Raw genomic sequence first — 22,969 nt, 5'->3', positions numbered from 1 at the left:
CACCCAGCCAATTGCTTAGAATCTAGATTTAATCATTCAATTAATACTTCATGAGCACCCACCATGTGATGGTTACCATGCCAGGAACCACAGATGCAGAACCAGACAGATGGCCTCCCACCTTCACGTACCTTGAGTTATGTAAATTCTGTCTTCTATCTCTGGCATCCATTTGTGCTATCTTTTGTATTGGGCATGTTTTATTTTTGCATTGGATTTTTATATCTTTCAGGTTGGTAATACTTTTGGGCTACAGTTAAGTGACTGGGGCCACCCAGAGACACCGGGTCTCACCACTAACAGGATGGATAGTGTAGCTGGTCTTTGTTACTTTTGGGGTTCATTCTTCCATCCTTCTCCATCCCCTTTTCTTCCACCCTTAATCCTAGATAATAGAGAAGAAAAAGATAGAGAGTAAAGAAAAGAGATCCCTGAATAAAGTCAGGGTCAGAAAGGGGGTGACACTACCATAAGACTATTTACTGCTGGGGTTGGGGATTTAGCTCAGTGGTAGAGCGCTTGCCTAGGAAGCGCAAGGCCCTGGGTTCGGTCCCCAGCTCCGAAAAAAAAAAGAACCAAAAAAAAAAAAAAATAAATAAAAGACTATTTACTGCTAATTAGGGGCATCAAGTTCCTTGGGACAAATGTGATCTTGACTGGCAGGATACCTAACTTCTTCTTGTTTCTTCTTTGTTTACAACTGCTTAACAAACCACAAACAACAGCCCACCTATTGGGGCTCTAGCATTTATGTAACCTTGGAAAAGTTTCCAGAATTTCAAACGTCACACAGTTACAGAAACTATCTGCAGCTAGCAGAAACCTTGCCTCTTCCAAAGCATGAAGCAAAGCCTAGTCAGCTGCTGTGGACAGCTGGAAGCAGCCTCACATCCCCACACCTGGGGTTACAGTGAAAACCTATTGTATAATACTTCTGTGGTTTTTTAAAGAAACCCAAACTCCCAGATTCTCGATACAGGATAGCCCTCTCATGTTTGAATTGCATGATGCGTCTTGAGTTGGGGTAGGTCCAGCTGAGTTCCTGACCCTCTGTATGTACACTGTGCAAATCTACCAAACCTATTACTGTCTCTTTGAGACAGCAGCCAGGCGAGTGGCTCCTCCAGCACCACGCACAGCCCCTGGCAAACAACGCCTGCCCAGTGAATGTTTGTTGTGTGGGCTGGGCTAAGAGAGTGGGCCAACTCATCTGATCCAGATTTCCTTTTCACAAACCTCTTTTCTTTACCTCCTCATTCCTCTCCTGACTCTGCAGCAAATTTAGTGTGGTCATTTCTACTTCCCCATTGTGGTGACCGGACAGCAGGAGCCAGCCCCAGAATGAGCACATATTTATAAGAAAGAAGGGGGCTGGGTCTTCCCTAACGTCACAGGCGTCTGCCTTGGACAGATCCCTTCATTACCTGAATGATGTGACAGAGTGGATTTTCAAGTGCTGGACACTTCCCATGAACGATTTTCCCATAAGCCCTGCTCCCTCACAGGTGTGATCCCAGACTGATTCAAAACACCCTACAAATCAAAGGGAGGTTTGGGTGCAGCCTAATGACACATGGCCGCCTCTCTTCTAGTCCGTAGGGAGGGGCCTGGGTCTGAATTCTGTGTTCAAACTACCGTTTCTGAAGTGGCTCATGATTTATCTGACAGACTCTGTCATTTGGCTGTCGGCGACGGGTTTGTGAGGGAAGGTACACGGAGACTTTCCGTGCCTGCTTGGCATTTGGAATTTGACAGTGAATTTGTTCACGTATTTTCCCCTGGAAACATTTGCCTGGCGTTTCTGAACTGGGAGCCTCTGTTCTCTCAGGCCAGACTCTTTGGGGATTAACAAGCTGACAGTGATCTTTGGCAGAGCTTTTCCACCTGTCTCAGCCTCGCGAGTCCAAGGGAACTGAACAGGACCCGGGCCTGAGTGGTTGTTCCAAAGCAGTCGCAAATGTTGACTCGAGGTCTACCTTGAAGAAAGCATTGAGGCAGGGTGCAGGGCTACATGTGGGATGTCCTACCTCTAACATGGCACTGGCAAACAGTCGGTGTCCAAGAAATGTTTGCTACTTCTGTTTCCAAGAGAAAAACGAGGAACAGCACGAATAGAGAGGATGGAGGCTGTGCTAAGTCCACAGGGGACAGTGTGACTGACCTGAGTAATCAATGGCTCTGCCTGGAGGAGGGGTCAGGCAGGGCTGAGCCGTGGGTAGAGGGTGATACGGGCTAGTAAAGACTAGTGGTTAGAGCCCGCACCAGCCGGTTCACTATCATTTTAAAGAGTGGTGGATTCATAAATAAACGCACAAGAGCAAGACAGCAATGATAAAATCTGGTCTGGGGATACAGTGCAATGGTAGAGTGCTTGGCTAGCATTTGGAAGGCCCAGAGTTCAATTCCCAGCACCAGGGTGGGGTGTGTGTGAGTGTGTGTGTGTGTGTGTGTGTGCAAGTGTATGTGTGTATATGTGTGTGAGTGTATGTGTATGTGTGTGTGTGTGTGTGTGTGTGTGTGTGTGTAGATGTCAATAATAAAGTCCATATCTATAGTTGCAATCCAGGTGACAATAAAGAATAAAGACCAGGTTTTAGTTCACACCTGTCCTGTTTTGTTTTTACATTGGATGTTTCCCCCAACTCTCTCACCTTACTCCAATCTTAGTATGATTTTAATGTAGAATTTCTTAGGCATCTGACATGAACAAACTTGGATCTGGGCCCACTAAGGACTTGTCTCAGTTCTACTATCACCAATAGGAAACCTGTGAGGCTTGACTTCCTGAAAGTTAAAATGGAGCTAATGAGCTCATGCAGTGACCAGGGAGGAGCAGTGTTTGCTGTGCCAGCATGGGGTTCTGAGTTCTGATCTTAAAAGTGGGATAAGTGCCTGGACCCCAGCACTGCACGGCACAGACTGATGGTTCCTGGGGCTCACCGACTAGCCAGCTAATCTAGTGGAAACACCAAGCTTCATGTTGAGAGAGAGACCTTGTCTCAAGGGAATATGACAGAGAGTAATGTCACATGTCCAACTCTATTGTCCTCTACTGTTTGCATGATAATGGTGCCACACACACACACACACACATACACATGCACACTCACATGTGAACACATATGCATACTCACACATCCATATACACATACACACACTCATGTGCACATACACTCATATACATATATGCACATGCATAATCACACATGCATATATACATACACACACTCATGTGCACAAACACTCATATACATATATACACATACACACTTACACACATACATACATTCACACACATTCACATACACACACATACACACATTCACACATATACACTAACATACACACACACATACATACTCACACACATATATACATGGATGTGCATACATGCATACAAGCACACATGCAGATACATGCACACATGTACATACACATGCATACAAGCATGTAAGTACATACGCAGATATACATACATGCATAAACATGTGCATAGGCACACCCACACACAGACACAGACACATGCACACATGTATGCATGCACGCACACAGTCACAAAAGAACAAGCTAATGACTCCCACTAGAACAGATTATTCAGAAGATGAACCCCCGGACAGAGCTGACATGTAGGGCGTACTCTACTAGATGACAGTCATTCCTGCTTGGATGGCTGGTTCCTCTGATTTAGCAAGCACAGGGTGACAGGCAGATGTTTTGTACGGTGGAGGCCAATGACAGGCATGTGATAAATGTTTGCTGAGTGAATGGCTGAATTAATTAAACAAGGTCTTTTCACTCGTCTATGAAATCAATACGGCCTAGTTTTACAGCTCAGAGACACTGGAGGTTTATTATTTGGGGGTAAATCTACAGTGCGGGATGCGATAGTTTACTTGGCCTCCAGAAGACGAGCAAATGGTTCTGGGGTTTTGCAGCAGAGACTGGCGGGTACGCTCCTGTATGTAGAAGCAACCATAAGCAAGGCACACAGCTGCTGTTCAAATACAGCCAGTTGGGGTCTGGGTTCCACTGAAGAACTAAGATTTGGGTTGCTTTTCTCCTCCAGTAAGGGCTTTTCTGAACCTTTGTCATAAGCAACAGACCCCACCTCACCCTGTCCAATCCTTCCACTGGAAGACAGCCAGGTGAAGCTTTAAAAATGGAAACCACAGGTTTGTTTAAAATAAATCCGCTTTCTTACAAAGGAAGATTCGCCACCCAGAAGCAAACGGCTTCCCACAGCTCCTCTTCTTCCAAAAATGGAATTTGGAAGCTGGTTTAATATGTGAGTGTTGAGATTTTTAAAAGACACTTTGAGCCTGGGGCATAATGGCAACTTGTTTGCACATTTTAGGGAGTGTCTCGGGGGAGACATCAACACTGAAGGGCCAAGGGTAAACAGAGTTTAGAGCACATACACACATGCACATATGCCATGCACGCACACACGCACGCACACACTCACAAACTCACACGTGCACACATGCCACACACACATACATGCACACATGCCACACACACATACATGCACACATGCCACACATGCACACACGCATGCACACACACACTCACACATACATGCACACATGCCACACATGCACACACGCACGCACACACACACACTCACACATACATGCACACATGCCACACACGCACACACGCACACATGCACGCAGGCATGCACACTCACAGACAGGTGGTAAATGTGCTCCTGGACTGATGTCTTGGAATTCTGGGCACCATGTGAGTTACATTAATTTCACAGTTCAAGGATTTGCTGTTTTCTGAAGCCACCGTGCTTTGAACTCCATGATATTCGCTGAGAATAAAACATAACTGTACAAGGGGTTGGGGATTTAGCTCAGTGGTAGAGCGTTTGCCTAGGAAGCGCAAGGCCCTGGGTTCGGTCCCCAGCTCCGAAGGGAAAAAAAAACATAACTGTACTAACTCACTTGTATTTTTTTTAAAATTTATTTTCATTTATTTTGTGGGTGTGAGTGCATATACATATTTTGCCTGCATATACATATTTGCGCCCTGTGTGCATGCCCACGGAGGCCAGAAGAGAACATCAAGTCCTCCGGAACTGGAGTTACAGGTGTTTGTGACCCACCACATGGACGATGAGAGCCAAACCCAGGTCCTCTGCCAGAGCAGCAGGTGCTCTCACCACTAAGCCATCTTCCCTCATGTACATGGCACCCTCATGTACTTGCATGTTGAGAAGCTCTCCTCATATCCAGTGAGGACACAGTCAATCTGGAACTAAAGCTTTGGGAAGAATGATAGCCTCTGGGGTCATGAAGAACTTCTGCTGACTGTCTCTTTGCTTTTGACCACAAAAGAGTTGAACAAATAAATGTGTGGCCATGACTGCTGGGCCCCTCCCAAGTAGGCCCTGCTCTTTGAACATCTGCTTCTCCTCAACTTCTTTTTATAGGTAGAAACTTTCAAGATGGCCAAAGACACATTTCTCCAGCATTGGAAAAGAAAGGTCAGGGATTATTTGCACGGAATGTTGACAACTTCTGCCAGCCCATGACGTGTCTAACAACTGGTGTAACTCTCAGGAGTTCTGGAAAACTCAAGAGAACCTTGGCAGGGACGTGAGTGTGTGCACACTAAAGAGGAGAGAGGAATTCTAGATGAGAAACCCTTATCACTAGGCCACTTCTCTAACTCCTGGGCCTTGGGAACTACGCAGGGGAGAGGGTGCTGGCTAACTTTAAGTCAACTTGACAGAGACTAGCATCATCTCAGAGGAGGCAACCGCAGTTGAGAAAATGCTTCCATAAGATTGGTCACAGGCAAGCTTGGAGCAGTATTAATTAACGACTCGTGTGAAAAGACACAGCCCACAATGGATTGGGCCACCACTGGCCTGGTTATGTTGGATTCTATGAAACGTCAGGTAGAGTAAGGCAGTAAGGCACCCCTCCATGGCCTCCTCATTAGCTCATGCCTCTAGGTTCCTGTGCTGTTTGAGTTCCCATCCTGTGTGTGGACTATAGATGTGTTAGTGTAAGCCATATAATTCCTCTCCTTCCCGAGGAGGACTATCCTTTGGTCATGGTGACTCATCCCAGCAATAGAAACTGAAACCAAGACTGTTATATAAGACAAAACATTCAACATCCTTCTGGGAACATGTTGTCAAAGACTGGATAAGCAAACCGAGGAGAGAGCCAGCCAGTAAAGGCGCCCCTGCACGAATGGGGACCTGACTTCAGTCCTAGCACCTGTGTAGAGCCTAATGTGGGCTTTTGAGGTTGTCACCTCAGCACCTGGAACACAGGTAGGAAGAATCTTGCTCAGAAATCTTGTGTCTCGGAAAACTGAGATGTATGGCTTCTGGAGAACGGCACTCAAGGTTGAATTCTGCCCAACACAGATAGACAGGCAGACAGACAGACAGACAGACAGACAGACAGACACACACACACACACACACACACACACACACACACCCCACAGGCGGATCACATAAGAAGACTGTCTCCATGTAAGAATTCAGTGCGTGTTTGTGTGTGTGTGTGTGTATGTGTATGTGTGTGTATGTATGTATACGTGTGTGTGTGAGTGTGTGGTGTATGTATGTGTCTGTATGTGTGAGTGTGTGTGTCTGTGTGTGTGTGTGTCTGTGTGTGTATATGTGTGTGCCTCTGTGTGTGTGGTGTGTGTATATGTGTGTGTGTATATGTGTGTATGTGTGTCTGTGTGTGTGAGTGTGTGTGTGTCTCTCTGTTTGTGAGTGTGGTGTGTGTGTGTGTATACTAAAATGCCCAACTGTGCAAGGCATATAGTCAGAAAGTTTCACATTAAATTTTGAAAGAAAAGACTGACACAATTTCTTTTCACCCTAGAAAACCTTAACAAGTAGGGCAGAAAAGATCATGTGAAGACCCCCCAGAGGCTGCCTGGGAAACTAACTCACACATTACTTTTTTGTTTCTTTCCATTTGGGGAAAGTATAGGCAAGGAAAATACATTGGAGTTGACAAGAAAATGTCTCCTTTCCCAGGACCCAGGAGATGTATCCTCACCACGCCTTGCTTTACAATGCTTTCCAACCAAAGACACCCACACAAACGGGAGACATGTCTATGCTGGGTTCTATTAAACTGTTGTTTCTACAGAGGGAAAATAGGTATTAACACTCTGAGGTTTGCTTTACCTTCGTGGTTCTATTTATTAATAACTTCAATGGTTCAAAAGAATGACAAAATTATGCACCTGGCTTCAACCAAGTTCAATCCTGAATTGTTAACATGGAGATAGGTTCCTCCCTAATCAATTTCCTAATTATTCATTCTAATTAGTTTTCAAAAATAATGCCACATCACCAAATTGCCATTGAACTTAGCAACCAGCGTGGCAGAACTGATCCTTTAGATTGAGAGTCTACAATTTTAAGTGAAGACTGTGGGGCTAGAGAGGTGCTGCAGTGGTTAAGAGCGCTTGCTGCTCTTCCTGATACCCTAAGTTCAGTTCCCAGCACCCACACCAGGCAGCTCACAATCATCCCAACTCCAGCTCCAGGGGGTCCTAGCCTCCATGCTCCACCCTCGTGCACATCCCTACATACAGACGGGCAGACACATAGTAACAAAGAACCAAAAACAAACCTGTAAACACATGGAGGCCAGACACAGTGTAAGCCACTGTTTTTAACCAGGATTAAAGAAGGCATATTATCATACATAAAATATCGTGAAATCATTCAGATTCATTCAGAAAGCATTGGTACTAACAGATCAATGGTCAAAGTCTGTTCTCCACAACTCACATACAAGACAAATTCACAAACATCTGGAAAAAATCTTATTGGCTTCTATTTGATCAAAGAAACATTTGTGTAGAACAAGCCCCGAAGGCAATGTTGTGCTTACCACATATCATCTTTTTAGAGTAATGACACAATCCAGTGCGGCAAGGAAACAGTGAAACTAGATTTTCTCCTCATTTCAAGAAAATCTATTCTCCATGGCTATGCCAGCACAAAGCAGTGCGGTGGCACAGGCGGAATCAGAAAGAATTGTTTCTACCCTGGAATTCCATCAGTAACAGCTAAGCGTGTAACAGGCTCAGTGGCCAAAGGGCACGGCGCTGTGGGGCAGGCACCGTGGGGCGTGGGGCAAGGGCCGAGGGGCAGGCGCCCTGGGGCAGGCGCCATGGGAGAGGTTCCTCCATGTAAGCTTGGCTACTTCCTGGGCCTGCCACCGCCAGTCTGTGCCTCAGTTTCAGAATTTGTAAACAGAGTTTAATAAAACTACCCCCTGTGGCCTTTATTCTTCTTAGGTGAAATCATACATGCTCTTAAACGTCTTAGCAGAGTGCCTGTGTGGAGTTCTTACTGCCTGGCGGCCACCATTGTCACTACCCATTAAGACCAAAAACTAGCTTTTGAAGCAACTCAATTCTTCATTTTCAGTGCTGGAGTTTATTTACTACTGTATTTTACGGTAAATCATCAAAAGGGTTGGCGCGGCCCTTTTCTTAATAATCTATAGGAATAATGAGATGTTTATATAATAGGGTATTAAATAAAATACCAAACAATATGCTTATTCTTACAAAAATGATTCACGTTAAGTACATTGTTTGAGAACAAAGGCAGTTGTGTGAGAGTAGATGGATGGTGGCTGATTGAACATTATTTTAATAACGGCGTGTTTCCACTTAATGAAGTAGTATACTAACATCGGGCCAGGCGAAAACGGCTGTGCACTCAAGCACATCTTCAGCATATTAAATAACCTAAGTGCATTCTACGAAGCAGAAAAAAAAAAAAAACCCTCAATCGCTTCCTTATTCATTCCCATCTACTTAATTAAGAGCGTTTCTCCCTTAGAAAACCCTCCATTCTTATCAAACTAGCGTTTTAGAAACCAACTCATTCTGTTAGTGGGATAATGCTTCATGTGGAAGCAAAGAGGAAAATTCTGCGTATTGCTCTGAGGGGCACGGGGACAACAGCACTACGTTCTGATGAGCCAATGAAACAATGTGGTCTTCTTCCAGTCTTCCTAACCACTGATATCAGGAAACAAGTTACAAGGTACCAATCGGTTTACCCCCTGGATTTAGGTTTCTTATAGAGCCGATCAAATCTACAACTCAAGGTTACTGGGGGGGAAGAAATCAGAAAATGTGCCCAAAGCACTGTGCTTGGTGACACGCGTGCAAAAGACAACTTTCTGTTTGTTTTGTTTTTCTGCACCCACTTCCTGAGAAAAGATAACATGCTCTATCTAAGTCCTTAGGGATAGGAAGAATTAAAGAAGCAATGTGCAAAAAAGAGAAAAAGGAAAAAGTGAGTATTTTAGAATATAAAGCACACTAAGCTTACAGAATAATTTACAAAAAATTAGCATGCTGTAGTTGTTGTTGTTGTTTGAGGGAACCTCACTTAAGAAAATGCTTTCACTGGATTGACCTGTAGACAAGTCTGTGATTGTTTTCTTGATTAATAATTGGTGTGAGAAGTCCCTGACCACTGTGGGTGGTGTCACCCCTAGGCAGGTGGTCCTCCTGGTTTGTATAAGGAAGAGAACTGAGCAAGCCATGAGGAACAAGCCATCAGTCAGTAAACGCCCCTCCCCACGCCCCACACACAACATAGTCTCTTCTCCAGGGCCCAAGTTGGGTTCTATGCCTCGAGTTCCAATCCTGACTTTTTTTCATGAACGGTTAAGACAAAATAAATTTTTCTTCCCTGTTTTGCTTTAGGTCATGGTGTTTGCCACAGCAATGGAAAGCAAGCTTTAATAAATGGATTCAGAAGATTAAAAAGAAAATATGTACATTTATAAATTTTTTTGAACAGATGCAGGGTTTAATTGCTGGTAACAAGACATATTTCTGAGCATCAGTCATCCACTCTCGGTGTCTCCATCCCCACTGCCTTTTGTCCTTCTTTCGGTTTCAGGAGGTTCCTGTCTATTTTTCCTTGCTTGTTGACATGTCCTTATCCCTCAGCCTTTCCTCCGGTATAACTTACCCAGCTGAGTAAGATGTTAAATGCTAAATGACTGGGAGCAGGTAAGCCCTGAAATCGGCTCACCCAACCTCGTTCTGCATGGGAGCTCTTCATTAAACTCTGTGGGACATGTTTGGGGGCCCTGCTGCTCAGACACTACTCTGGGAGTCCCAGATCTCGTATTGTAGGAAGAAACAAAAGGGAAAGATGCCTGAAAGGTGTCCAAATGTTCAGATTATACAAACCTATGTCACAAGTGAAGTTCCTTGGACTCAGTGGCTACAACTTTGCTAAAACTGGTTTCCTCTTTTCGATAGCTTGTGCTGGTTCACAAGTGAGAAAACCAATCAAATCCTGACTGTGTTGCTTACCAATATTAAAGAATATCTGAGTCTCAGTTTCCCCACCTTTAAAACAAAGATTATCAGGACTGAAGAGATGACTCACCAGTTAAGAACAGACAGCCTCTTGCAGAGGACTCCTGTTTAGTTCCCATATGCACATGGGGCAGCTCAGGGCTGCCTCTAACTCCAGCTCCAGGAGATCTGACCTCTGGCCTCCAGCACACCTGCAGTCACATGCACAAACTCATATGCACCTGCAAATGATTAAAAATAAAAGTAAACCTGAATGTATATTTTAAAAGACTGTCTATAGAAACCTCCATAGGGTTAAACTGAGTGGCTACGTGTGAGATACTCAGTATAGTGCCAGGTATGCAGTAGGCGCTCCTGTCTACTGACATTGCCAAGTAGGTTCCCTGTGAACGGAAGCTGATGACTGGTTGTCATGTATAGATATATAGTTTGCAAAATTGTTCGAATTTCCAATTGCTTATTAGGCCCAGCTCTATCTAAGGAAGGGTACCCACTTCCTTCTTCTATGGTATCCTACCTCGTTGCAGTATTTTTCATGACAGCAGGCTGAGGACCAGGGACACTGTACACAGCATATAGGAAAACCTAATTAAAAGAGAGACTATATTAATTCTCTCAGTTCCCAGTCTTGTCTTCTTACGCCTACATCAGGTGCGGTGTGAGATGAGTGTTGGTTTTCAGAGTGTGGATGGAGGCTGAGTATTGCTGTCTGTACAATGCCTGTATACATGCCTGTATAAATGCAGGTATCATGACAAGTCCAGGGCATTGAATGTCTGCATAGCACATGCTGCAGTTTCTCAGTGAAGTCCAGTCCTGCATTCAGTCAGCCACCTTGGAGAGATGCAGTGTAGACATCAGAGTAAAGCCATCAGTCCTGAAACTGACCGTGCTTTCCAGTCCGTTCTTGGCTTTCCAGTGGGGCTGGAGCCCACACTCTGCCTATCTCTGAAAGCAATCCCCGGCTTCCTCTGGCCTCTGCTTCAACTGTCTGTTCCAATTAAAGGCAGCAATTGTGAGATGCAGAAGTTGGTTCCACCTGAAGTCCTACAAGGACGGAGATGTCGCAAAGGCTGGATGAGCCAGCAAGAGTTCTTGTTTGGTCCAGTTCTCCATGGCACCACGAAGCCCAGCCCAGGTCCAGCCAGCCCATGACAGACACAGCAGCTCTCTGGTCCCCGTTCTAGTATTGCATCATCTTGGGGTGAGTCTGGGACCTCAGAATTCAAAAACCAGCTTTCAGAGACGTTTACTGCCAGGAAAGATGAGTTGTGGGTAGTGTTTCTCAGAGAAGTACATGCTGGCACACGACTTTGATTTTTATCAAGTTAAAAAATGCAATACAAAATGCCAAGGGGAAAGGCAGATGTGTGAGTATGTATGTGGGTGAGTATGAGAGAGAGAGAAAAGGTGTGTGAGAGAGAGCGAGCTCAGGACTGTCATTAAAGAAGAAATAAGAATTCTTAACACTTCTCTCAGCCCCGTGCAACTATTCTTGGTTGAAATAAAGGACCGATCAAGAAAAGCCTAGAAAACTCCCACTAGGTTTCCAGCTGCCGTTCTGTGGTTTTTAGAGAACAAGAGGCTTTTGTGGCTGCCCACTCTCATTATTCCCGCCTCCACTCACTCCAGCAGAAAAAGCGGGACAGAGAGCAAGAGTTCCTCCACAAAGGCTCTGTCCTGATTCTGAAAGAGGCAACACAAGTCCAAAATCCCTTCAGAGGAGGCTGAAGCACATTCTCATACTGCTGCTCTGGGTCACTTGACATCTTTACTGAGCGTCTGCAAAGTGGCCAAGTTCGGGATAGTAATTTTTTAAAGTCTGCCTGCCGGCCCAAATGCCCATCACTGTCACCCACACCTGTCTCGCTCCACCCACATCTGTCTTGCCCCACCCACATCTGTCTTGCCCCACCCACATCTATCTCGCTCCACCCACATTGTCTTGTCCCACCCACATTCGTCTTGCTCCATGCTCAGTCCGACTCCTGCTCATCATGCAGCCTCTTTCCCATTCTGGTGGCCTCAGGTTGGATGGTGACACAGGAAGTAGCAAAACTGAAGCTAGTCTGTTACAGTTCTTCAGATTTCCGGCCTAACCACCCAAGACAGGTCTCCCAGCTCTGGGCCTGGGTCAAATATGTGCTGCTGGTCTAGAGTCTATGTTGGTGGTTCTCAACACTTTGGGCAAACCTTAAAGGTTTATCTCCATAAATGTTTACGTTATGATTCATAGGAGAAGTAGAATGACAGTTATGAAGTAGCAACGAGAATAATTTTATAGCTGGGGTCACCACATCGTGAAGAACTGGATTCCCAGCTTTAGGAGGTTGAGAACCATTGGTCTATGTGAATTACATAGGGAATGTTAGTTTGGCTAAGAAGTTAAACTGATGTTGCCTCCAAAACCCCCACCAGAAACTACCGTAGCTAGTCCTGAAGTATCTAAAGTGGATTCCCTTCTGATGATTTCAGTAGATGGTTAGGCTTTGGGAAACTCCAGTGACTGCCATTTTGACCACTGATTTTTCAGATCATGAAAGTTTTTTATAATTGGACTTCTATGACAGACCTCATTTTTAACTGAAATCTATCCAGTGCTAATTTATCTACTGGGGGATTATCACCTAAATTCGTAGTATTCTGAACATTATTTTTGATGCAACTCTAATAGTTATCATGTAAATAGACAATTATATTTAATATTTTGCTTCATTTTTTGAAGCAGGGTCTACACAGTCCAGACTGTCCTCTAATGTGCAATCCTCCTGCCTCACGCAGGATGCTAGGATTATATAAATATGCCATTGTGCCTCTGTTACATTTGTAAATGATCACAATAATCCGAAGCACAGACACAGTCTATCTGCCCCAGGCAGCTGTTCGTGGGTGCCCAGGAGCTAAAATAAACTGAATTCAGCTGCTTCTCATAAACTTTGCCAGTGCCTTAGAAATCTAAGTCAAGTCTGCACCAGGACAAAGCAGACCTTCTGAAACACATCAGGAATAATGCTCTTTACGGTTTGCTGGCCTCTCCTGAATTAGCAAGGCCGGATCCCTTTGCGCTTGGGGCATGTTAGGCCTTAGCTGCCGGTGTTGGTGATGAGGAGCCTCCCGAGCTCTCCCTCCTAGTCTCTAGACAAAGAGCCACAGAGCTATGGTGCTGGAGGGACCATGATCTGTGCTGCGGAAGCCAGGCGCATTCTAGAGCCAGTGGACTGAACCAGAGAAGGCCTGGGCATTGCCACATCCAGCTGGTTAAGCAAACACCTTGAGTTTAAGTTTAAACTTAAGCTCTGGTATCTCGTGGGTGCTAGAAGGACAGTGAACTGCGTGACCCAGGGAGAGAGCTCAGAGCCCTCAGCTCCCCTCCCCCCACACCCCTTTTACGCGACACCGAATTCCGGGAGCACCAAAAGAGCCCATGGCAAGGAGCGAGCTGGAACTGCGCAGGTAGCGTCACGGGGGTGGTGTCCCAGTGCAACCGGATCAAGTGAACCCAAGGGAGCCTCCCCGCCACAAGTGAAGCGGTGCGGCGGCCAGGGCTGCTTTCCCAGTGCAGAGATGAAGAATCCCTTCCCTTGAGTCAGGTGTCGTCGAGTCATTTGCCTGCGAATCCCGTGCCCCACAAGGGCCACCCTTATCTGACAAAGCCCATAGGCTGGATCCTGGGGATTTAGGAAAGAGATAGAGGCAGAATCCTTTGGTAGTAGACTACGAGGATCGAGGATCGGGGAAAGGGAGCGGAAGACTGCCCGGAATGTAGGCGATCCAGTGTAAGGAGAGGCGTCATTGCTCTAAGGACGATTAGATGCAGAGGCGCAGCATGTGGTTTCCAGGTTTGGCCGCACAACACAAAAGACTCTGAGCTGAAGGGGCCTCCAGACTCGGAAACCAAATAATCCCGATTTAGGGAGACCCGAGTAGCAGGAGGCTGGATTTTTGGTTGAGCTACAATTAAGGGAAGATAATTAAGCCCGAAGCCGGGCAGCTTATTAATATTTATAGCCCGGAGCGAGAGGGCTTTCGCCACCCAGGAGAGGGACCCGAGTCTCCCAGGCCAGGGGCTTCGCAATGACTGGGGAGGAGAAAGGTTGATGAGCAAAATGGGGTGAATCCGCCTCTGCGCTTTTCTCTTAATTACCGGAGCAGAAAAGTCAGTCGGGAGCGGAGGTGGACAAGTGAGGGACTGTCGTTGCGTCTCAGGGGCTGCGAACCGAGATGGCTATACCCAGCCCGGACCGCATCTCTTCCTTCAGGACCCCAAGCGTGCCTTCCAGTGTCCCTGGATTGGGGGCGAGTAAAGGAAACGAACTTGTAACGAAGATTCCGGGAGAATTTTCTTTTCCTCCCAGCCTTAAGGGCACGCCGCAGGGGACACAGTGATCAAGTTCAGTCTGGGCTGAGAGGTGGACCTACAAGCCCGCCCTGTGGCCTCGAACTTGCACGCCTGCCTACGGTTTGTGGGAGGCAGGGAGACGCAGCAGGGGAGGGGCTGCATGGCACCGGTGCTCCGACCTTCCCTGCCGTCCGCTCCCCGTGAGTCTTTGTGCCGCCCACCGCTGAGAACCCAGTAGGGAGCTTCAGCAATTTGCACTAAACGCAATTCTCGGATTTCTGCAGTTCCTGAACCCGGATGGGTGGAGGTGGGTGGAGGAGGGGCGGATGCCCTGCGCCTCTGCTCCCCGCCCCCAATGCCTCCCCCTCTAGCCTCCAGCGGCCTCGGCTGTAGCAGCGGCGCTGGCTGGTGCAGATCGATTCTCCGTAATAAACGCGGGGTTCCGTGGGGGGCGCCACTGCGGTTCCCATGGCAACCCTTTGCTTCGCTGCAGTCCGGGAGTCCTGGTCACGCGTGCGGAGCTGAGGATGGAGCTGTTCGCAGTCACCGCGGTGGCGGCCAGCCTCTTCCTACTCCTGCTCTTCCTGGTCTTCATCTCGGTCTACGTTGGCTCTAGCCCTGGCCCACAACCTCTGTCCCAGAACTGTTAATTGAAGAAGAAAGGGGGTGGCGATTTGTCGTTGTCACGAGGCGTGGTCCCGATGGAGCCGCACACCACAAAAGATTCTGCCAAGGAAGACACATCTTTACCCAGGCCAGATGTGGCCACACCAGAGACACTTGGAGAGATGTGACCAGCTCGCCCAAGCAGCTGCAAGGGCTGATTAGCATTGACACCATCGAAGGATGAGGAAGGATTCCTGTGTGTCAAAGGGAAGATCAACGGGATTGAATTCTGATTGTGGGTTATAGCATGAAGGCTTACTTAACAAAGACATGTCGATGGCATTATAAGCGAGTTATTTTTACACATCTGTATACGCACACCAGAAAAGGAAATGTTTTGGTAGGCGCGAATGTAATTTCTCTCTATAAAAACCCGTGCAGTTCATGGATGATGGATTTTAAGCAGGAGTTGGTGATGTTAATTTACAGCAATGATTACTCTGTGCTGAAAATGAAACCAGACCATTTCTTTTTCACCATGCCACACCTTTTAACATTAGCTTGGATACGTAATAGGGTAGCTCTAGCGACCATCTCAGCTGTTTTGTCAAGGGAGAGTGATCCTGGTAGAGGATCGTCTCTTCTGTGACAGTGCCAAATAAATAAAATTTGAAAGCAAAAAAATCGCCCTCTCTGCTACTCGCACTGCCTGAAATAAGGTACTTTGATATTTTAAGTTCATTTTCTTGACTTTCATTCAACGTCCTCACAAATGACCCATGCTCCTTCTTACTATTCGTGTTTTATTTTTTTTAGAAGCAAACCTTTAAAAAACGATAGAATAGTTGTAGACTTAGAGAAAAGTTGCCGAGCCCCACCCCCCACTGCCCTGCCTTCAATCTCTCCCATCCTCAGCATTAGTCATGATTAACTACGTTAGTGTGGGGCGTTTGTCACCACTAATGAACTGATGTTAGCACATCATTATTAACCACGCTTCATATTTCACCGGAGTTCACCAACTTTTCACTTCCTTTTTCTGCTTTTGGATCCCGTTCAGGCTACATCAGATCCCATTAGTTCTTCTGTCTCCTCCAAGAGACTGAGAGAGCTTTGCCGCTTGTGACCCTGAGAGTCAGAATAGTCTTTTTGAATTGGTAGAAGATGATTTACACAGTGACATGGGAATAGCTCAAAATACAGTTGCTTGAGTTTTAACCTGTGACTCCACCTAATTGACTCTTCTGCAGAGCATATCAAATCAAATGTTTAGAATATTGCCTCACAAATATTTCAGTGGAGCTGGGGCGTTTCCCAATTCATAACCACAACCCCGTACCATCTTCTTAGCATCTCTAAAGTCCAACCTACTATGCAAAATTGCTCAATTTCCAAGGATGTTAAAAAGCTATTAACCTGATGGTAGCTTAATGAGTCACTGATCATTTACTTTGAATAATCTTCTTTTGGACACAATTTAGGCTACTGACCTCTGTTTTAAAACATCCCCCCACACCCCAGGGAGCCCAGACAGGCAGCTTGAAACCAGGAAAATCCCGAAGCCAGTCTGAGAAGCTCCCAGGATGGCTGGGCGATTTAACAACAGCCTCCTTGGCTGCTAGCTTTTAATATTGAAGCAATAATTAATGTATTTATTCATGCACAGCTCTTGGGGGACTTGTTTCTAAGTACCACATCTGTAATTTTGTCATAGCTTGCTGGCATTCCTAATTGTTTAAAAAAAAATCCACATTTTCTTAAATCTTGAGTCTTCGAGGCATGGTGTAAACAACAAATATGTATTTTTAAGTAATGCAAACCAAGAGAATTGGCGTTTAACAAAGAAGAAAGTGGTCACCATAGTTGTAAAGTCATTGTGAGCATGGTTGCTAGAATCCAGAGCTTGGCACACTTTAAACAGACAATAATGAAACCCAACATTTATAGACTCAGATTTCTCTTCACTATGTGGTGTTACACTATACAGCCACAGTGGGTCCGGTCTTTCTTGTTGGCAATATAAAATCGCAGCCACTGGAAAACACGAAACAACAAGGCTAAGCTTTCACCACCCACCGACAGCTGCTGCTTGTTTTGATGTTTTGTTTAAAAAAAAAAAAAAAAAAAAAAAGCTAAGAGAGCCACCACAAACCTGCCTGGTGAGGTGCAGACTCTCCGACCAAATTTAGTTGAAGCTGGTCAAGCCAGATTCCTCCACTGATTCCAGAAACTGCTTGTAGACAGTGGGTTTTCCCCCCTACCTTTTAGAATGGGGGGAGGGTATTTATGCTAACACATTTCTGGCCCTTGTTTTCTCTTCCATCCCACAAAAGCAAAACCAGTCAAGGTTACAAAGTTAATACTGTATGGGCTGTAAGGAGAAAAACAGATTGGTATTTTGCCATGACACTAGCTTTAAAAAAAAAAAACTTTGTAATTTAGCATTAGAGTAGACATATTCTGTCTACACCACAAATATCAGTTCTTGTTCATTCAGATCAAGTAACATGAATGAATGCCTTCCAGAATGGTAGTTTGGGAGGCAAAGAGAAAATAAAATTTTGAGGAGTAATGCTTCCTTAGTGAATTTTCATTTAATCATAGCTGAAAAGGCAGAACAGTAAATACTCTAGTATGTGCTATTTTGTTGGTTGTCTGAACTTGAGTAACTACCAGAAATAATAAATTATATGTGCGTGTATAAATATATACACATGCATACATACATCACATACACATACATACATACACCACATACAAACATATACCACATACATACATCACATACATACATACACCATATACATATATTCATCACATACATATCAATGCATACATACATCACATACATACATCACATACATACACCACATATATACATAATCACATATATACACCACATACATACATCATACACATATACATAATACATACATACATACATACATGCATGCATACATACATACATACATACATACATCAGAAATAAAATTCTGGCTTTGCCATGCGTGCCCTCAAATCACATATCTCAGCTGCTGTCCCCCATGGTCTGAGGGTCCAGCTCGAACATAGATTTGATCACATACACACCAGGACCCCAACACTGGTGAGCAAAGGTGCACTCTGACGAAAAGCAGCCAATCCACATCTGGTACCTCCTCTGACTCCGGTCCATAAGCATGTCTCTCTTCATGTAATCGAAGTGTAATTATTTTATGTGTCTGAGTGTTTTGGCAGCGGACACACAGAAGAACACACAGAGGTCAGAAGAGTGTGCCAGGACCCTTAGAACTGGAATGACGGATGGTTGTGAGCCACCATGTAGGTGCTGGGAATTGCACCTAGTTCTCTGGAAGAGTGGCACTTGCTCTAGACCACCGAGCCATCCCTCCAGCTCTGAAGCATGTCTCTACCTGCTCTGAGTCCCAATATCCTTGACTGTGAAACAGAGCTAATAATACATAAATTTCATATGGTTTTCAGGATCAAGTCAAAGATTCACACAGACACGGGACCACAGTGAAGGAGCTAACAGCTCAGAAGCTCCCAGTAAGTGAGAGCTACTGCTGTTCTCAGAAGAACAGTTTAAACCCCTCCTGCAGCCAGACAGCGTATCCTACAGCACTTCTTATGAGAGAGAACAAACAGGATGTCTAGGTCGAAGCTGACTCGGCCGTCCATTTTAACAAGCTCTTATCTCTGGCCTATAATAGTCACAACATTGTGTTAAACGTGAGTTTGACTTTAGGCAAACTTGTCCAAAGTCTCATGTGCAAAAGCCACCATTACATTCAGGCCCTGAGCCAGGTTCCCCCAGGAGCATAGAGCACAAGACTTCAAATCATCTTCTTCTCACTTCACTCTACTGTGTGTTAACCGTGTGTCGGGCTCTGTTGGGAGCTTGCTAGTCACAGATAAAACTCAGCCCCTCAAGAAGTTTGCAGTGAATTAGGGGAAGATATAAAGGTAACCGTACAGTTAGTACGCACAGGATGAGCTGGGGGCTGACTGAACACGACCTTTAGCTCTGTGTCCTTGAGGGGAGCAGGTGAACAGAAAGACCTCCCAGGGCAGGTGCATGATGTGGTGTGGAGGTAGAGCCATGGTGCTGATGCAGGTGAGGAGAGAATCTGACCCCAGAAGGGGATGTTGAGAGAGGGCGTCTGATTTCAAAGACTGAAGAGGTGGATTCTCGTCATAATCTAGTGAGAATGAAGGAGAGGAAAGGGTCAGGAGGGCCCAGGTTTCTGATTTTGGGTGCTGGCTGGATGGTTTGGCTGAAGAGAAAGCCTGAAGGGGAAAGAGGCGGGATGAAAATGTTCTGTGGGAGCAGCAGATGTGTGTTCACAGGTGTCCGCTGAGGCCCATGCAACTGCAGGCTCAAAATCTATGAGAGTTCAATAGAGTGCCAAGAATTGTCTATGGGCCACCCAGTCAGCTGGAGAAAATCCTACCAGGTTAGGGAGACCCAAGACATAAAAGATAGCAGAACGAGAAGCACAAAGCCTTTCTAGGACATCTTACTCAATCCCCCTTTCTTGCCTTAAGTCTTCTAGGCCAGAGTAATTTCTGTGAGAGTAGATCCATGGTTTCAGTCGCTGGGAAAACTCAAAGAGAAAGGTCCTCTTCTGACCTCCCTGGGCGCCAGGCACACATGTGGTGCACATACATACATGCAGGGCATTCATACATGTATACATACATGTATTATACATGTATACTAATAAAATAAAATAATTTAAAGGCTCTCAGGGAGAGCCTAAAATAGTACATGCTAAACTTCAAATAATAGAGCTCTTTTTATTTTTAGGTTTTGTTTTTGTTTTTGTTTTGCACGACGAATGTCAGTCAAAGAGGATGTCTTTAAAGTCACTGGAAACCATGCTGGGCAAATGGTGCATAGCAAAACATCACATCTCACCTTTGAGCTGAAGTTTTTTTCTGAACTGGGTGGCTGTTCTGATGATTTTGCATGTTGCTCACCTACAGATCCACCACAATTTGTATGATTAGAAAAGTAAAATGAACCCAGGCACTCACATCAAAAAAAAAAAAAAAAAACAAAAACAAAAACAAAAAAACAAAAACAAAAAAACCCTAATTATTGGGTGTACTTTTTGTGTTGGGCAAACCAGCAAACAGGGGATTGGATTCTGGCCTCAGGGAGAAAATGGCTAAGGAAATAAAGACCCAAGCAGACAATGGTGACATTGTGCAGCAAAACTTGGATGGAGACACCTAGCTGTTGACCCTTTCCAGCCAGAAAGACAGGGCAAGTGACATCACCCAGTAGGCTCCCTATTGTCACAGCACTGGCACACAGGGGTCAGACTTTGAAGATGTTTCCATCAAAGAATATGGCTCAGGGTCAAACAGAATCCATGGGGAAAGTGGCTTGTGGATGTGGCATGTGGCATGGCGTTGGCACTGTGTGCCCAGCGTGTGCAAAGCCCTGGGCTCAGTCTCCAAGCTAGGCATGGTGCACATGCCACGGTTCTAGTACTGAGTGGCTAAGACAGATCGTAAGTGTCAGGTGAGTGAGAGACAGAGGGAGACAGAGACAGAGACAGAGAGACAGGGGCAGAAAGAAACAGACGGACAGACAGGGTCAGGTTAGGACTGATTTCTCTCTCTCTCTCTCTCTCTCTCTCTCTCTCTCTCTCTCTCTCTCCCTTCCCCCTCCCTCCCTCTGTCTGTCTCTGTCTCTCTGTCTCTCTGTCTCTCTGTCTCTGTCTCTGTCTCTCTCTCTCTCTCTCTGTGTGTGTGTGTGTGTGTGTGTGTGTGTGTGTGTGTGTGTGTTTTGCCAGAGATAAAAGCGTATGCTCAGCCGCTCCGAACCTCAGTCCCACTTATGGGCGCTAAACTTTTGATGCCATTGATGCAACCAAGCCTCTTTATCCTTATAGAAAAAAAAATGATATTAGGGTTGCTGTAAGAATTAAGAGAGATAACCTTTGTAAATTTAGCTGTAATATAGTATCTTAGGCCAACATGTGAACTGTCTGAAGCCAGGGCATAAGAAAACAAACAGATGCAGTTTCACTCACATGGAAAGGTAGAATTAGTGTCCTGGATTTTCCCTCTCATCTTCTACAGATTTTTTTGTGTGAATCATTCACTAGGAGCCTGACCTTTCAGAAACTTATATCGAAGGGTTTGTGGGTGAAGTAATGTGATACCCAGAATCTGTTTAAAATGATGTAGTTCAGTGGTAGAGTGCTGGCCCACCACATGCGAAGCCTTGGGCTCGATTTTTATTGCCACAAACAGAGATCAATAAGACAACCGTTTGCTGCAGCTCAGTGGTAGGATGTGTGCTTAGCACACGTTCAGTCCGGAGACTAGCACCACAGTGGTAGCACCCAGTGATAATGATGAGAAACCGAGTGGACTGGAGGAGAGTGTGCACCAACACCTTCATGCTAATCAATGCTCACCCTAGGCTACAGGTAGGCGAAGCCTCCTTACAGTGTGCTGTGGTTATGCACTTGAACTTGTATCAGAAAATTAAAAGAGAGGGTTGGGGAGATGGCTCAGTGGTTAAAAGCACTTGACTGCTCTTCCAGAGGTCCTGAGTTCAATTCCCAGCAACCACATGGTGGCTCACGGTCATCTGTAATGGGATCTGATTCCTTCTTCTGATATGCGTGAAGACATAGCACTCATTTGTATAAAATACATGGAAAAATACATCTTAAAAATGTTTACAAGTTAAAGGACAGCAGTAATAATAGACTCATGATTTGTAGCTCTATTTTATGTATACTCTCTCGTAGAGTGTGTGTGCCCAATTTTCTTTTCAGAGCTGGTAAGCCAACCTGAGGCAGAATCACGTTGTACTAAATGGCTGTGGAGTCAAAATGGTGGCAACTTGTTATCCAGGAGACGACCTGCACGTGTGAGAGAGAATTAACCCAAAGACGTCTTTCAGGCACTCTGGGACTTCAGGTGAGCCTGCCCTGAGGGTCAGGGGTGTAGAGGACTCCAGAATCCCCAGATTAGGTTAAGGATCCTGAGAGACAAAATCTGGAACAATCTTCTTTATTCCGAGTCCTTGCTGTTTGCCGGACCTCATGGCTCAGGTAGGTGGCGGTTGGTAAGTAGGTAATGTGACCCTCTTCTCAGGAAGACAGACCCTGGGCAGAGATCTTTGAGTTTCCTGTTAAACCACTTCGGAACAGGTCAGAACCCAGAACCAAGCCCAGCCCCACTTCCTAGATGTGGACTCTATTTCTTCACAACTCCACTAGTGTTTTAGAGACCAATAAAGCTATGGTGTGGTTGGGAAATCGGTCTCTGAGCGTCCTTAAGTTCCTCCTCCGCCTTCAAACTGACCGGTGAAATCATTCCATGTGGTGACTCACGTGACAGATGAAGGTCTCTCTGAAAAAGTCCTGTGAACTAACCCCACTGCAGACCAAGCCGCTTCCGTTCCACAGTGGGCTCGACTGTGGTCCCCATTCCCCGATCTGCTTGGTGGGTCGTCCTAGGCAAGTCATTTTACCTATGTGTCTTCATTCTCCTTTAAAAAAACTGTTTCCTTAAGGTTTGAAAGCAGGGGCTGGGTGCCTTGATCCCCGCCACTTATTTCTTTCTCCCTTCATAACTCCTCCTTTCTAAAGAGTGTCACCAGATTACCTGAGGGTTGGATTCAGAGAGGCCTCTGAA

The 22,969-nt window shown here is 45.5% G+C and overlaps 1 long non-coding RNA gene across 2 annotated transcripts in view; it reads right to left on the bottom strand.

Moving 5' to 3' along the window:
• Nucleotides 1-15,118, bottom strand: part of LOC120097847 (uncharacterized) — a 15,548-nt gene extending 430 nt beyond the window's left edge. The window contains exons 1-5 of one of the 2 annotated variants that reach the window (XR_015641912.1): nt 14,875-15,090; nt 14,501-14,641; nt 10,874-10,941; nt 10,427-10,577; nt 183-385 (exon numbers count right to left, since the gene is read on the bottom strand). This is a non-coding gene — a long non-coding RNA (uncharacterized LOC120097847). Of the gene's footprint in view, nt 1-182; nt 386-10,426; nt 10,578-10,873; nt 10,942-14,500; nt 14,642-14,874 lie in introns of those variants that run through there. The other variant, XR_015641913.1, reaches the window with a different exon arrangement.
• Between the last annotated feature and the right edge of the window lie 7,851 nt (nt 15,119-22,969).

This window comes from Rattus norvegicus, chromosome 17 (genome assembly GCF_021556685.1).
Source record: "Rattus norvegicus strain SHRSP/BbbUtx chromosome 17, alternate assembly SHRSP_T2T, whole genome shotgun sequence".
Lineage (NCBI taxonomy): Eukaryota > Metazoa > Chordata > Mammalia > Rodentia > Muridae > Rattus > Rattus norvegicus.
The sequence above is the reverse complement of the archived record's forward strand: the minus strand, read 5'-3'. Positions and strand labels throughout refer to the sequence as shown.